The sequence below is a fragment of the Garra rufa genome, chromosome 4 (genome assembly GCF_049309525.1).
Source record: "Garra rufa chromosome 4, GarRuf1.0, whole genome shotgun sequence".
Taxonomy (NCBI): domain Eukaryota; kingdom Metazoa; phylum Chordata; class Actinopteri; order Cypriniformes; family Cyprinidae; genus Garra; species Garra rufa.
The window spans coordinates 29,398,708-29,413,500 of NC_133364.1; the positions used below are offsets into that span (position 1 = coordinate 29,398,708).

General features: G+C 36.5%; 1 long non-coding RNA gene across 1 annotated transcript; it reads left to right on the plus strand.

Annotated features, from left to right (window-relative positions):
• The first annotated feature begins 223 nt into the window (after positions 1-223).
• LOC141334033 (uncharacterized) lies at positions 224-3,083 on the plus strand. Its single transcript, XR_012355458.1, has 4 exons — positions 224-280; positions 766-831; positions 1,015-1,157; positions 2,065-3,083. It is a non-coding gene; the product is annotated as an uncharacterized lncRNA (long non-coding RNA).
• Positions 3,084-14,793: the final 11,710 nt, after the last annotated feature.

Below are 14,793 nucleotides of genomic sequence, written 5' to 3' on the forward strand. Positions count from 1 at the left end.
TTTTTTTTTTTTTTTTTTATGTATATATATATATATAATTTAGTTTAAGTTTCACTGTCCTCAACGCCATTCTACTGCCCACACTCCAGTCTAGTAGGTGGCGGTAATGCGCCTTTTAAGTGAGGTGCCAACCGCCATAAAACCTGAAAGAAGAAGAAGAAGATATTGCTTTAAACCGCAATGCATTCTGGGGTGATGCGGTGGTTTCAAACCTAAAGAGGCGGGATTATCTTCAACGGTCGACATTCGGGAACAGCAAGAAGAACCATTCACAGCTGTGGTAAGTGACTTATTTTTCACATTTCATAACTGTAGTGGTATATTAAGGATCCATAAACATTCGCGGTAACCGCAGATTAACGAATCCTCCGTCCGCGGAGCGCGGGAGAGACTTGTGCGGGGATTCGGCACCGCGGTCGCGGGAGGATTTCACACATTCCCTGGCCTTATATCGGCTATAGGCGTAACATCTCTGGGTTCCTACGTTAAGAATTACAAACTTCATTGACAAAAGTTATGATTCACGGCGACGTCGTGCTGATCAGCACACCTTCTCGTGATTATATTATGATGTAAAACAAATTTGCGCGGTCTGGCAGGCATCTGTTAACACGGGCGCCGAAATAAAACACGTACTGAAGGCTCGCAACTCGCGGTCAGCCGCTCACGGAGGATGTGTGTGTCACGTAAACGTTAATGCTTTTTGCTAACTTTTATTTGAAGAATGCGTTAATCAGCCCATTGTCCTGTCTGGCCTGTTCGCAGCATATTACATATTCTGGACTAACGATACCAGGAGGAGACAGACGGAGCTTTGGAGTTCATTCAAAGGTAACGTTAATAGTTGCATTCTAACAATCTGAGTAACGTTACCTGCATTTTACATGTAGATATGATAGAATATGTTTCTCAACCCAAGAAGAGAGACGTTTGTTTTCGGGAAAATAATTCAGATGTAGAAAAGCTAAAACTAATGTGAATTACATGTTTGTCTGCTTCCTGACTGTTTTGTAGATATTTATCCTGAGAGAGAAGCAAAGAAGTTGAAAGGCAAAGACCCATCTAAAACGACAGGGCACAGAAGAAACCAGTTAAAGTGAGCCCAAGTTACCAGTCTTCTTTGCAATGCGAAGGATTTTCAGTGGAATTACTGACATGTAAGTACACATACATTAAGATCTTTTTCCTTTTATTATGTTCTTTTATCCTTTATCTACACTAGCGTTCAAAAGTTTGTGATCAGTAGGTTTTATGTTTTGAAATAAGTATCTTCTGCTCATCAAGGCTGCATTTAATCAATCAAAAATACAGAAAAAATATAATGTGAAATATTATTACAATTTAAAATAATGTGTTATCTATTTTAATATACTTTAAAATGTAATTTATTTCTGAAATTTCAGCATTAATACTCTAGTCTTCTAATTACTCCAGTGTCACATGATCCATGAAATTATTGTATATGCTAAATTATTATCAATGTTAGAAGCAGTTGTGCTGCTTAATATTTTTAATAACCTGTGATACTTTTTTTAGGATCCTTTCATGGATAAAGTGATTGTGAAGACTTATATGTTTAGATAAAATTTATATTTTAAATAACTGCTGTTCTTTTAAACTTATTCATCAAATAATCCCGAAAAAGTATCACAGGCTCCAAAACATACACTGACAATATTGACAATAACATTGACAATAAATCAGGATATTGATAATAAATGAGAATGATCTCTAAAAGATCATGTAACACTGGTGTAATGATGCTGAATATTCAGCTTTGCATCTTAGAAATAAATTATATTGGAAAGTATAGTAAAATATAAAACTTATTTTAAATTGTAATAATCTTTCACAAGTTTACTGTTTTGTTTAAATAAATGCAGTCTTGATGAACATACACAACTTTTTTTAAAGAACATTAAAAATCATACCGATCTAACTGTAACACACATCACTCTCTCTGCCTTTGACTGTATCTGTCATCCCTCTGTCTGTATCTGACTGCATCATTGTTTTGTAAAATATCTAATGTATTGTCCTTTTTGTTCTTTTCTATAATTTTAGCCACTTTTTGCATCTTGGGATGGAACAGCATCTGGAGCTGAACTGTTCTCCTTTTTTTGATCAGAAGTTTTGTTGGACTTACTTGGGGCCTTGTTGTTTGGCCATGTTGGACTGTTCTTGAAGTTGTGAAAACTCATCACTGTCTTTGTGGTATTTAGATCCATTTAATTATGACCATGTTGGTTAACTTGATGTTGGTTAAACTTTGGCTAAATATTGGTTAAACTTAAAGTTTTGCAGGGTAATATATGTTTCAAATAAATATTTTCATGCCCAATTTATTTTGGAATTCAGAATAATACAAAATTACTTAATACTAAATACACATACACATATTTCATGCAAATTTGAGAGTTGTATGTTAAATAAAATTGGACCTATTTTTCAAGATTAAGATGTCAAATTATTATTATTTTTGTTTTCATTAAAAATAATAGGTGCACTGAGTTTACATACTATACAACACTTTATGCAGTTAAACATTGTTTAAAGCTTATGCGGTTAATAAATTGTTAATTAATATTCAGCAATCTGGAAAATAAATACTGCAAATAAAGAATACACAAATTAAAGTAGTATACTGTAAAAAAAAATACAGTTATTTGTTGTAATCAGGAAATACAGGATGATGCTGTAAATTAAAATTACAGCAATGCTGCTGTAAATATTACAGTAACCGGCTGGCAACCCTGCTGCCAGTATTTTATTGTAAAATTTACAACAAATATTTTTTACAGTGTACAAAACTTGTAATGAAATACCTCGTTTTGTAAAATTTTCTTCAGTCGTAACTTAAATTTAGCAACAGTAGAATAAGCGGGATAATAGACTTCACGCCATTAGACTATCCAAAGTTAACACACTCCGCTGGGCGTTGTGGCTGCATTACAAACATAGAATGTGTGTTAACTTTGGATGGTATAATGGCATATTGTCCAATGTCCATTATCCCTTTATGTTGTACCTGTTTTGTCATTCCTGTTCACCAAATGTTTTTAAATAAATAACTATTAACAATTTTCTTATTGTCTGCAGTTGATTGCAATATAGAATATGGGTGATTCTTTTAATGATGGCTAATATTAAATCAGTGATACAGTTTTTGAATTGTACAGTGAGAATCTGAATTTACAGTGATTACCTGTTATCTCCTGACCGCTTACAGAAATATTTATTTTTTTCTTCTACAGTAAAACAATCAATACTGTAAATACAACTAAAATCACAGTGTTTAATTGTTTTTTATTTTACAGTGAATACACAAAATACTGTAAATGGAACTACAGTACACTTACTGTAAAACATATTCACAGTAACTTACTGGCAACAATTAGCCAGTAAGTTACTGTAAAAACAACTAAAATCACAGTATTTAATTGTTTTTGATTTCACAGTGTATACATAAAATACTGTAAATGGAAGTACAGTACCCTTACTGTAAAAAGTATTCACAGTAACTTACTGGCTAATTGTTGCCAGTAAGTTACTGTAAATTTCACGGTAAATTTTTTACAGTGTATGATCTTAAAATCGATCTTTTCACACTAAGAACAACTGAGGGACTCATTTGTCATATTCAACTATTACAGAAGGTTCAAATGCTCACTGATGCTTCAGAAGGAAACACAATGCATTAAGAGCCGTTGGTGTAAACTTTTAAATATCACATATTTTTTCATTTAGTACTACCCTTCAAAAGCTACAGAAGATACTTACATGTTCCCCAGAAGACCAAATAATTTAAATTTACCCTGATCTTCAAATTCAAAAAGTTTTAACCCCTGGCTCCTAATGCATTTTTCCCTTCTGGAGCATCAGTGAGTGTTTGAACCTTCTGTAATAGTTGCATATGAGTCCCTCAGTTGTCCTCAGTGTGACAACTGAGGGACCATAACAGTTGAGTCTGACCAGGCCAATAATAAAATACTTATAAAAAATAGATGAGAAACTTGCCTGAAATATGATGTGACTCCCTACATATGATGTCTGAAAGATTGAGGTCTTGCCAGACACTTAAAAGGTAGATGATGCTTTCGTTCAGAATGTAAAACTGTGAATACTGCAAACGCTCGTCTGAGACGAACTTCAGCCGCAAACACCGCGTCGTCGGCGTTCACCCCATCTGCACAACAACACCGACATCAGTAATACACAACGCAAGCAACGCAAGCAACATGGGTCCGAAGAAGGCATTGACAGCCGAGGAGGGCGACGACATTAAAAAGTCTTTGGACTTCTTGTCTGAGGAGATTTCTGTTGTGAAACTACAACAGAAATCCATTATGGACCTGGTAGAGGAGGTAAAGGCACTCAGAATCCAGAACGCCGAGAAGGACCGGCGTCTGGTGCATCTGGAGAGTCGAGTGGCGGAGCTGGAGCAGTACACCAGGATAAATGACGTGATTGTGACTGGGCTCCGGATTAAACCCTGGTCATACGCCCGGGCGGTGACCGATGACAACGGGGGTGAGCCAGGTGAACAGGAGGGAAACTCCGTAGAGCAACAGGTGGCTGCCTTCCTACAATCCAAGGGGATTGAAATGGACAGCAACAACATAGAGGCCTGCCACCCTCTTCCCCGAAGAAATGGTAATGACAAACAAGCTGTCATCATGAGGTTTATCAACCGAAAACACAAAACAGCTCTGTTAAAACAAGGAAGGAAACTAAAGGGATCAAACGTATTCATTAATGAGCATCTGACCAAACGAAACGCCGATATCGCCAGAAAAGCACGCCTTATGAAAAAACAGGGAAAAATTCAACATACATGGACATCAAACTGTAAAGTATTTATTAAACTAAATGGGACACCGGAACAAGCTAAAGTCCTTGTCATAAGGAACATTGAGGAATTGGAAAAGTACGACTGATCATTACAATCCGGATAGTAAGGTATGATGGCTCATACACAACACACCATAATGACACGGTCTGACAGAAGTCATTCATCTACACCTGGAGTCATTGGAGATATAACACAGAGGATTGCTGATCATGAAAAACTTGAATTGAGAACATTTCAATACACTGATCATAATATACTGGACTTGGAGCATGACATAGACCCGGACAATAATTTTTTCTCTAATATTAACAACAACTGCTGCTATTACACAGATGAGCAGTACAATCTGACCATTAAAAAGGGCAGTAAATTGTCAATAATCCATTTTAACAGCAGGAGCATGTATGCAAATTTCAATAACATAAGGGAATATCTAAGTCAGTTCATAAAACCATTTAATATTATTGCTATATCAGAAACATGGATTAATAAAGATAAAGGAATGGATTTTGAACTTGATGGATATGAATTTAATTGTGTAAATAGAAAGAACAAGAGTGGGGGAGGAGTGGCTGTGTATGTACATAAAATGTTAAATTATAAAGTAGTAGAAAAAATGACAACTGTGATTGATAATCTATTAGAATGTATAACAATTGAAATATATGAAGAAAAAAGCAAAAATGTAATAATCAGCTGTATATATAGAGCACCAGGTTCTAGTATTGAAGTATTTAATAATTGGATAGAGGAAATGTTTTCAAAAACTAATCAAAAAGTTGTATTTATCTGTGGTGATTTAAATATTGATCTGCTCAATCCAAATAAGCACAAAATGACTGATGAATTTATTAATACAATGTACAGCATGAGTTTATATCCTACAATTACCAGACCGAGTAGAATTACATCACATTGTGCTACTTTAATTGATAACATATTCACTAATGACATTGACGATAATACAGTGAGTGGACTATTAATTAACGACATCAGTGACCACCTACCAGTTTTTACTGTTTATAATAGCAACAACCAGAGAAAACAGCCAGAAGAAAAACTAAAATACAGACGAGTAAGAACAGTGGAAACTATAACTGCATTTAAGAATGATCTATTGGCACTAAATTGGGAAAAGGTATATAATGAAAGTAATATTGATAGTGCATATGAAACTTTTTTAAATATATTCATGTCACTATATGACAAAAATTGTCCAATAAAACAGTACTACAGAAAACAAAAATGTAAAGATCAACCATGGCTCACGAAGGGATTGAAAAATGCCTGCAGAAAGAAAAATACACTATATAGAGAATTCATAAAACGAAGGACTAAAGAGGCAGAAAATAAATACAAAAAATATAAGAATAAGTTAACCAATATTATAAGGCTATGTAGGAAAGAATACTATAGTAAAATATTATATAATAACAAAAACAATATTAAAGGAACATGGGACATATTAAACAGTATTATTAAAAATGGTTTGAAACAAAAGAGCTACCCTCAATATTTTATTGATAACGATAGGAAAAAAGATAATATGGAGGATGTGGTAAATAGTTTTAATAATTTTTTTGTTAATGTTGGACCAAATTTAGCAGAAAAAATTCCTGATTCATTGTTATCTAGGGAATGGGAAGATAATCTCATAGTGAGAAATCCCTGCTCAATGTTTCTTACAGCAGTTGAAGAAAAAGAAATAATACATATAGTAAATAACTGTAAAGACAAAACATCTACCGATTTAAATGAAATTGATATGAAAGTTGTAAAAAAGGTTATTGATGGGATTTCAAAACCATTGACATACATCTGTAACTTATCATTCCAAACCGCTAAATTTCCTAATAAAATGAAAATAGCAAAAGTTGTGCCATTGTATAAAACTGGGGATAGACACCACTTCACAAATTACAGGCCTGTTTCTTTACTTTCACAATTTTCCAAAATATTAGAAAAACTATTCAATAAAAGATTAGAAAATTTCATAAACAAATACAAATTACTTTCTGATAGTCAATATGGATTTAGAGCAAACAGTTCAACATCACTGGCATTAAATGAATCAGTTCAGGTGATCACAGAGGCAATAGACCAAAAACTGCATTCAATTGGAATATTCATAGATCTTAAGAAAGCTTTTGATACAATCAATCATGAAATATTAATTAAAAAACTGGAACTGTATGGGATCAGGGGGGTAGTATTGCACTGGGTGAGAAGCTATTTAAGTAACAGAAAACAATTTGTGAAGTTGGGTGAATATTCATCATCATGCTTGGACATTGCTTGTGGTGTCCCCCAGGGGTCAGTATTGGGTCCAAAACTGTTTTTACTGTATATCAATGATATATGCAACATTTCAAAAACATTAAGAATAGTATTATTTGCAGATGACACTAGTATTTTCTGTTCTGGGGGAGATTTACATGAACTACTTGGGAGGATTTCTTCTGAAATGTGCAAACTAAAAATGTGGTTTGATAGAAATAAATTATCATTAAACTTAAGTAAAACCAAATTTATATTATTTAGTAAATGCAATAAGAATATACAGGTACAGATACAAATAGATGGGGTGGGCATTGAAAGAGTAAATGAAAACAAGTTTCTTGGGGTAATAATTGATGATAAATTAAACTGGAAGTCACATATAAAACATGTTCACAGCAAATTGTCAAGGAGTATTTTTGTCCTTAGTAAAGCAAGACACATTCTGGACCACAAATCACTCCACATTCTTTATTGTTCATTGATTTTACCATATTTAAATTATTGTGCAGAGGTTTGGGGCAATACTTATAAATGTTCAATACAATCATTATGCATATTGCAGAAAAGAGCTATAAGAATAATTCATAATACTGGTTACAAAGATCACACAAATTTACTTTTCTTAAAATCAAAAACATTAAAATTTATTGACCTGGTTCATTTTCAAACAGCAAAAATCATGTATAGAGCAATACACAAACAACTTCCTGGAAATATACAAAAACTATTCTTTCAAAGAGAGGGGGGTTATAATCTGAGAGGGGAGTTAAATTTTAAACATCAGCGGGTACGTACAACAATAAAAGGTTTTTGTGTTTCTGTTTGTGGAGTGAGGCTGTGGAACAGTTTGGGTGTGGAGCTCAAGCAGTGTCCAAGCATGATCCAGTTTAAGAAGCGGTACAAACACATGGTTTTCACAAGGTACAGGGAGGAGGAAGGGATTGAGCAATCGGGTGTTTTTTTGTAAATAATTATTGTATTTGTTTTCTTAATTTATTCATGTTTTATGTTTTGTAGATAGGTATTATGTAAATATGTGTATTAGGGAAAACTGATTGTTATTGAATAATGGAGAAGGGGTAGGTTTTAATAAGCTTAAGCTTCATCCTACTCCTTTTTGGACATATTGGTTTCATATTATTATTATAAATTGTTTGGTTTGTTTGTCTTTTTACTTTCTTATTTTCTCTCAGTTTAATTTCTTGTTACTTGTTTTATGTTTATGTTCGAAATAAAGCATAAATAAATAAATAAATAAATAATGTCTGAAACTTAAGGTCTTGCCATAATGATTACGCTTATAAATTTTAATTATCTTTAAATGTCTTCCACATCACTAGTAAACAGAACTCACAAAAATCAAATAACGTAAACCTAATATCCTGTGAGAAGGTTTTCCCCATTGATCAGATGCTGTATGGGGGTAAATGGGTTCGGTCCCACTGTGGTGCTTGTTCAGAGCTATATTGGTTGGTGGGTTATGTGACTGTATTAGTCTGAGTAAATGTTTGCTGTCTGGGGTGTCCATGCCCTTTAAATGCCTCTCTATCTCCTCTGAGAGTTGTGTATGTACGCACAGATGAGTGATATCTTATAAAACGACTAGGGTATTTATTTGCTTGGAGAGTATAGATGTCCTTTGTCATTTAGATCTACAAACATTTTTGTAAAAGAATTATGAGGTTCACATGAACCTTGCAAACTATAGGCAGACTACATATTGAGATTTTAGAGAGAAAACTGTGATTTTAAACAGTGTTTTGCAACAAGATATGGGCATTAATTAGAACTGACAACTTTAAAAAGACAAAGTGATCAAAGCTCATCTGTACTTGAGAATCTCCCTCAAGGGTATAATGTCAGTGATCATAGGAAATGCAGTGAGTCTTGTGAGTGAACCTGTGTGCCAGTTTGTTATCTGCATAAAAATTCCGACAGCATATAGTGCATGCAGGCTAATGTACAATAACAGTGGACAGCAACAATAAACATAACATCAAAACTACACTTACATGATGTACGCTATTTATGTTTTGTGACATATTCGATGTGAATTGTCCACTAAGTGGCGCTAAAAGAGTTAGTTTTTTCCCCCTGGAACAGATGAACAGACATATGTTACGTTTTATATGACATTGGTTTTGTATGTGTCACTGCAGTTCTAAGGCTCTGTGATGTTTTAAAATAAAGTACGATCTGCACTACACCTAAACCTACCCAGTAATATGAACAAAACGTGACGTAAAAATGTAATCGCTGCATGATGTTTTAGCTTGTTTTTCGATCTCTCATCTTTCAGCTCTTCCATCGTGAGTCATGTTTTTCATGGGATTTGTACCCCAGGAATCCGCATCTTAAATCCAATTCCGTGCCAGTAGAGCTACCGAGCAAGTCTGTTATGTTTGGTGCAGTACCGCCGCTCCCTATACGCAGAGTACGCAGTCTGCGTAGGGCACCAACTCCCAGGGGGGCACCATCCAAGCTGCTCAAAAATTTTTTTTAATTTTTTTAATTATTATTTATTTTAGTTTTTATATAGCCTATTATAATAATAAATTAATATTAATAATATACATATACAAATAAACAAAAATATAAACGTATATATTGCATTTTCTGTGAATGCAGAGTAGGCTAGTAAGCACACGTGATGGCGCGCAGCGACGCGCCTTTACCTCTGTTTTGGCCAAAAATGATGATAATAATTGATGAACAATATGCCTGGTCCTGGAAAGAGACATCAACAGTCCGGCGCCGAGAAATGAAAGTAAAAAAAGCCCAAGATGAAGCCCGTGCATCACTTAGGTACCATAATCCTGTGAAACTTTATTTTATTCTGTCGACGTTAATAGTGTTTTAGGCTCAATCCCAATTCTACCCCTTACCCCTACACTTAGCCCTACCCCTCCGTTTGGCGCGTTCACGTGAAGGGGTAGGGGTGTCTCATTTCTCTTTTGGTTGGAGGGGTAGGGGTAAGGGGAAGGGCCAGATAGCCCTCCAAACGAAGATTTTTCAGGACCTCACTTCAAACGAAGGGCTAAGAGAAATTTCCAACATGGCTGCTCACTCGAGCAAGCAGACTCGTAAATATAAGTAATTTTTGCCTTTAATAAGGATTTTCATGACAATGTTTCATTATATGTATATTACCTTCAATCTTGTGTTTGTGTTTATGGTGTTGTTTTGTAAATAAACGCTTGCAAAAAAATCGCTAAAGTTTGCTAGCAGATAGCACTGATTGCACGATATTACAAAATATATTTTTATGTCATATACACTTGACTGCATGTTAGAAACATGAAAGACCAGTGGCACGGCAATTTGCAACGGTGGTGTAGTGGATGGTGTACGCAGGTAACGTATACGGTGTACACACTTCCACTTTTTAAATCCCCTCTGATGCGCATTATTCAGTGTCCTGCATTCGCCAAAATCATGGCAGTCCACCACATCCAGTCATGTGAATAAATGTAAATATTCGCTCAAAACACCCAATAAAGGCAGTGATGATGCAGTCAGGACCGTGGAGCCGGCTTGCTTTGAAATGTATTTAATGATTGCGCCTAATGCACCTGCGCCCGCTCACCGCACCAGTAATTTAAATCAGTACATAATAATAAAAACGATACCTTACAAATAAAAAGAAGCTGATTTTTACGATCAGAAATTTCTTAAACCAGTGAACCCCTGTAAACATTTTAGTCCAAGGATCCAGAAAACGAATGCGTTCAAATAGAAAGTTCAAAACGAAATTCACAAATGAAGCATATATACTTCTCCAGGCACCACTACACTGATTAGCAATTTGCCGCGCATGTGATAATGCGTTGTTTGTTTTGCTTATGGCCACATGTCAATGAACGGTGCGTACACCGTACATTTGTACTTTTTGCAACATGACAACATTTTGACATCTTGGAATGAGTGATAAACATCTGCGCATGTCCTCTGACGTAACATTAGGAACTAGCGACAACGTATGATGACGTATAACAGTGTTGTAGTGGTGTCCCATTTCTTAGGGGAAATATTTTAGCCCTTCCCCTTTACACTTTGTTTCAAGGGACAAGGGGAAGGGGCGAGGGGTAGGCGAAGGGGTAGAAAATAGAATTGGGATTGGGCCTTAATGTCGGTAATAATTTCACGACTAAGGCATCTTTCTTAATATGAATACAAGCAGATCTAAGTAAACAAAATTACTTGCATTATATTAAAACACAGAGGCAATTATGATTATTGATTAATAATGACCATATGGTGTCATTAAATAACAGTGTTAAAATACATAATCTAACACAAAATTAACAGTTTACATTTCAATTTTAATAGAAATGCCTGAAAAGGGCACCAAAGGCCTGGTAAATGCAGTTGTTACACTTACATGATGATCGAATTCCTTGTTTAATATTGACCAAACATTTAATTAAAATATCCACATAATCTTTCCTATCATTTCCTCAACAAAAATATGTGGACATCATAACCCTTGTCTCCTTAATTGTCAAAGTCTGCTTTATTGTCAAAACTGCCACATGTACAGTGCATGTACAGGTAAAAACACAGAATAAAAATATATTTAAAAAAATACAGACAAATATTATATATTCTATAAAACACAATTTACAAGCATGGATATGATAGAATGATAGATAAAAAGGCAGATAACCATGGTTTTTATCATAGTAAAACTGCTTAATTTCCTTTTGAATGATTCTGAGATTATTAAATCAATCAGACAACTGTATTAATAAAATCATAGCCATTGGAGGTAACTCTTTTTTGTTGATAAAACTCTTGCTCTTGATCTTGATGCTGTTTCGCTCTTTATTTACCTTAATGACCAAAAATAACTTCCGTAATATTTGGGGAGGGGGCACAAAAGTAAATTTCTGCTTAGGGCATCCATTTGGCCAGCAGCGACCCTGGTTTGGTGTTCTGAATAATAATAAGGTGAGGCTTATTCTGACTTTTCAGTTTGTACTTTACAATTGCAAGCCAAAAACATTTAACCCTAAAATGCATACCTCGGGTCTTTAGCGACCCAGGACGTCATTTACTACCCTCTCTCCATCAATTTTTCATGTTTGAAATCAGCTTTCTTAGTATTCCTCAATCTATTAATTATAAATAAAACAAGAAAAAAAATTAAATATAAAAGAATGTCTGTTTTCTGATCATTTTTTTGTAGAAAGTGTATAGGGTCACTAGAGACCGAGGTGTGTAATAGTGTAAGTATATTTTTCGAGCGCAAAAATATGTAATTATTTGATGACTAAATACATGCAATTCACCTTTATTCCTCGAGGTGGCGCTGTTTTATAGCCAATAATGACATGATGTTTCACTCGTAATTATCGCAGGCATAAAACAAAAGAATATCATCAGCAAGAATTGAATTGGTTTAAATGGCTTTACTGCGGAGCAATTACTGTATGCTGTGCTGCCAGTGATCAAAATAATTATTTTGTCATTGAAGAGAATATGGTTGAGATCGCAAGATGCTGAATGTTCTGTGGAAGTGCGCTCTGAGGATGATGGTGATAGAAAATAATCTGCTCAAATTGAACCCTTTTAAGGTTCAAAGGGTAATGAATTATGCTTAATTGTATTCTTCTGTTTTGTTCTTAAAATGTCAAGAGAGTTTTTGGCTATTGCAGAAGTTAGAGATCCATCCTAGCTTGATATATACGTCCGGGTCGCTAAAGACCCAAATATGTAATAATGATTGGCAAAACAGTCATGCATTTAAGGGTTAATAAAGTATGCATATTAAAAATGTAATCAGAATGTAAATGGGCATTTTGGATTTATTCTTAGGATTTTTTTATGTTGTTGGTACATCTCCCTGCAATGACTGTGACTTAGAGGCATTTTCACAGTGTGGCATGTGTGACTGTTGTGTGACCTGGAATTTATTCTCAATCTGTGATTTGAGAGCTGCAGGTTGTCACAGTTTGTTTTATCAGTCCAGCAGGAACTACTTCTTTGAACGTTTGACTTTTCTATTCAAAATGAGTTTGGATTGGTGAATTAATGTGTGTGAGGTCAGTCTGGAACTATGCTGTTAAAATCTGGCTCTATTGTCATGTTATGTTTATAATATGTATATAATGTTGGTTCATGCTGTTGTTGTTATTCTGTTTGAAAATTATGGATGTTGTTCTCTTCCATAATATAAAATTTACCCACCCCCATGATGTTCAAGATGTTCATGTCTTTCTTTATTCAACTGAAAAGTAATTAAGATTTTTGAGGTAAACATTCCAGGATATTTCTGCACACAGTGTACTTCAATGGTGGCCAACAGGTTGAAGGTCAAAATTGCAGTTTCAATACAGCCTCAAAGGACTAAGAGTGCAATCCATGCAATCCCAGCCAAGGAATAAGAGTTTTCTAAAAAACATAAACATTTATATACTTTTTACCCACAAATGCTCGTCTTGCACTAGCTCGATGTGACGCATTACATTAACGCAATTTCAATTCTCTGTATGTCCTGTACATGTGGCAGAATTGACAATAAAGTTGACTTTGACTTTTTTACAAAAAAGGTAAAACGCTCTATGTTTGTCACTCTCCGTTTTTCGTGCCAGTTTGCACAAAGGGTATGCGGCGGCAGGTCAACCGGGTGCATGTCTGCACACCATGGCGGTGTTACAGGTGTACCACGCTGACCTGCTTAAAGAGTTGGATGAGGGCGAGGGGGCTCGGCCTGATGACATCGCCGAGCTCAGAAGAACCGCTGATCTGTCTCTCCGCGCCACCAAAGAGACCGCCCGCGCCATCGGCAGGTCTATGGCAGCTATGGCAGCGGAGAGCACCTGTGGTTGACCTTGTCCAGCATAAAAGAGAAGGACAAGGTCTTCCTCATAGACGCCCCGCTTGTGCCTTCGGGTCTGTTCGGCGACGCTGTTGGTTCCGTCGTCTACAGACACCAGGAGGCATGTCGTCAAGCAGCGGCGTTTCAGCGGTTCCTCCCTCGCCGTGCTCCAGCTCAGGGGGCTGCTGGATCACAGCAGCCCCAGCCGCATACCAGCTCCTCATACCGGGAGGCCCAAAAGCAGAGCTCCCGCACTCCCCCCATTGGCAGGGATCGCGGGTCGCGGCGACGCTCTAAGCCGAGCCCTTCTAAGCCCAAGACTGACCTGAGGGTGGTCTTGCAAGCTAAGAAGGGTCCGGCTAAGAGGCCCTGACTCCTATGGAGGGCCGTTGGGGACAGTCCCCTCTGGGGAAGAGCGGTTAACACCTCATCATACGGTGCCCTTCTCTCAGTGTCCCCAGGAGGTTGTTCTGCCAACCCTGCCACCTACGGTGCTTCAGGGTGCAGCGACCCCCAGCGAGCATATTTCTCGACTACCGCTCGATATCGTAGCGGTACCGGGAAGCTCGCGACCTCCACGGAGGTCCCCTCAACAGTTGACAGGGTGCGTTCCTGCCGGTTCGCCGCTTTAGGACCCCATGTCAGCTGTCCCTCTAACACCAGAGGTCAGCCTCGAGAGGCTGATTCCCTTAGTAGACTTTCTGGCAGCGTGGAAACTTCTGCCGAATGTCTCTCAATGGGTCCTGCACACTGTAGAAAGAGGTTACCGCATTCAATTCGGTGCTCCTCCTCCCTGCTTCAGCGGAGTATTTCCCACTATTGTGGGCCCTCAACAGGCTCT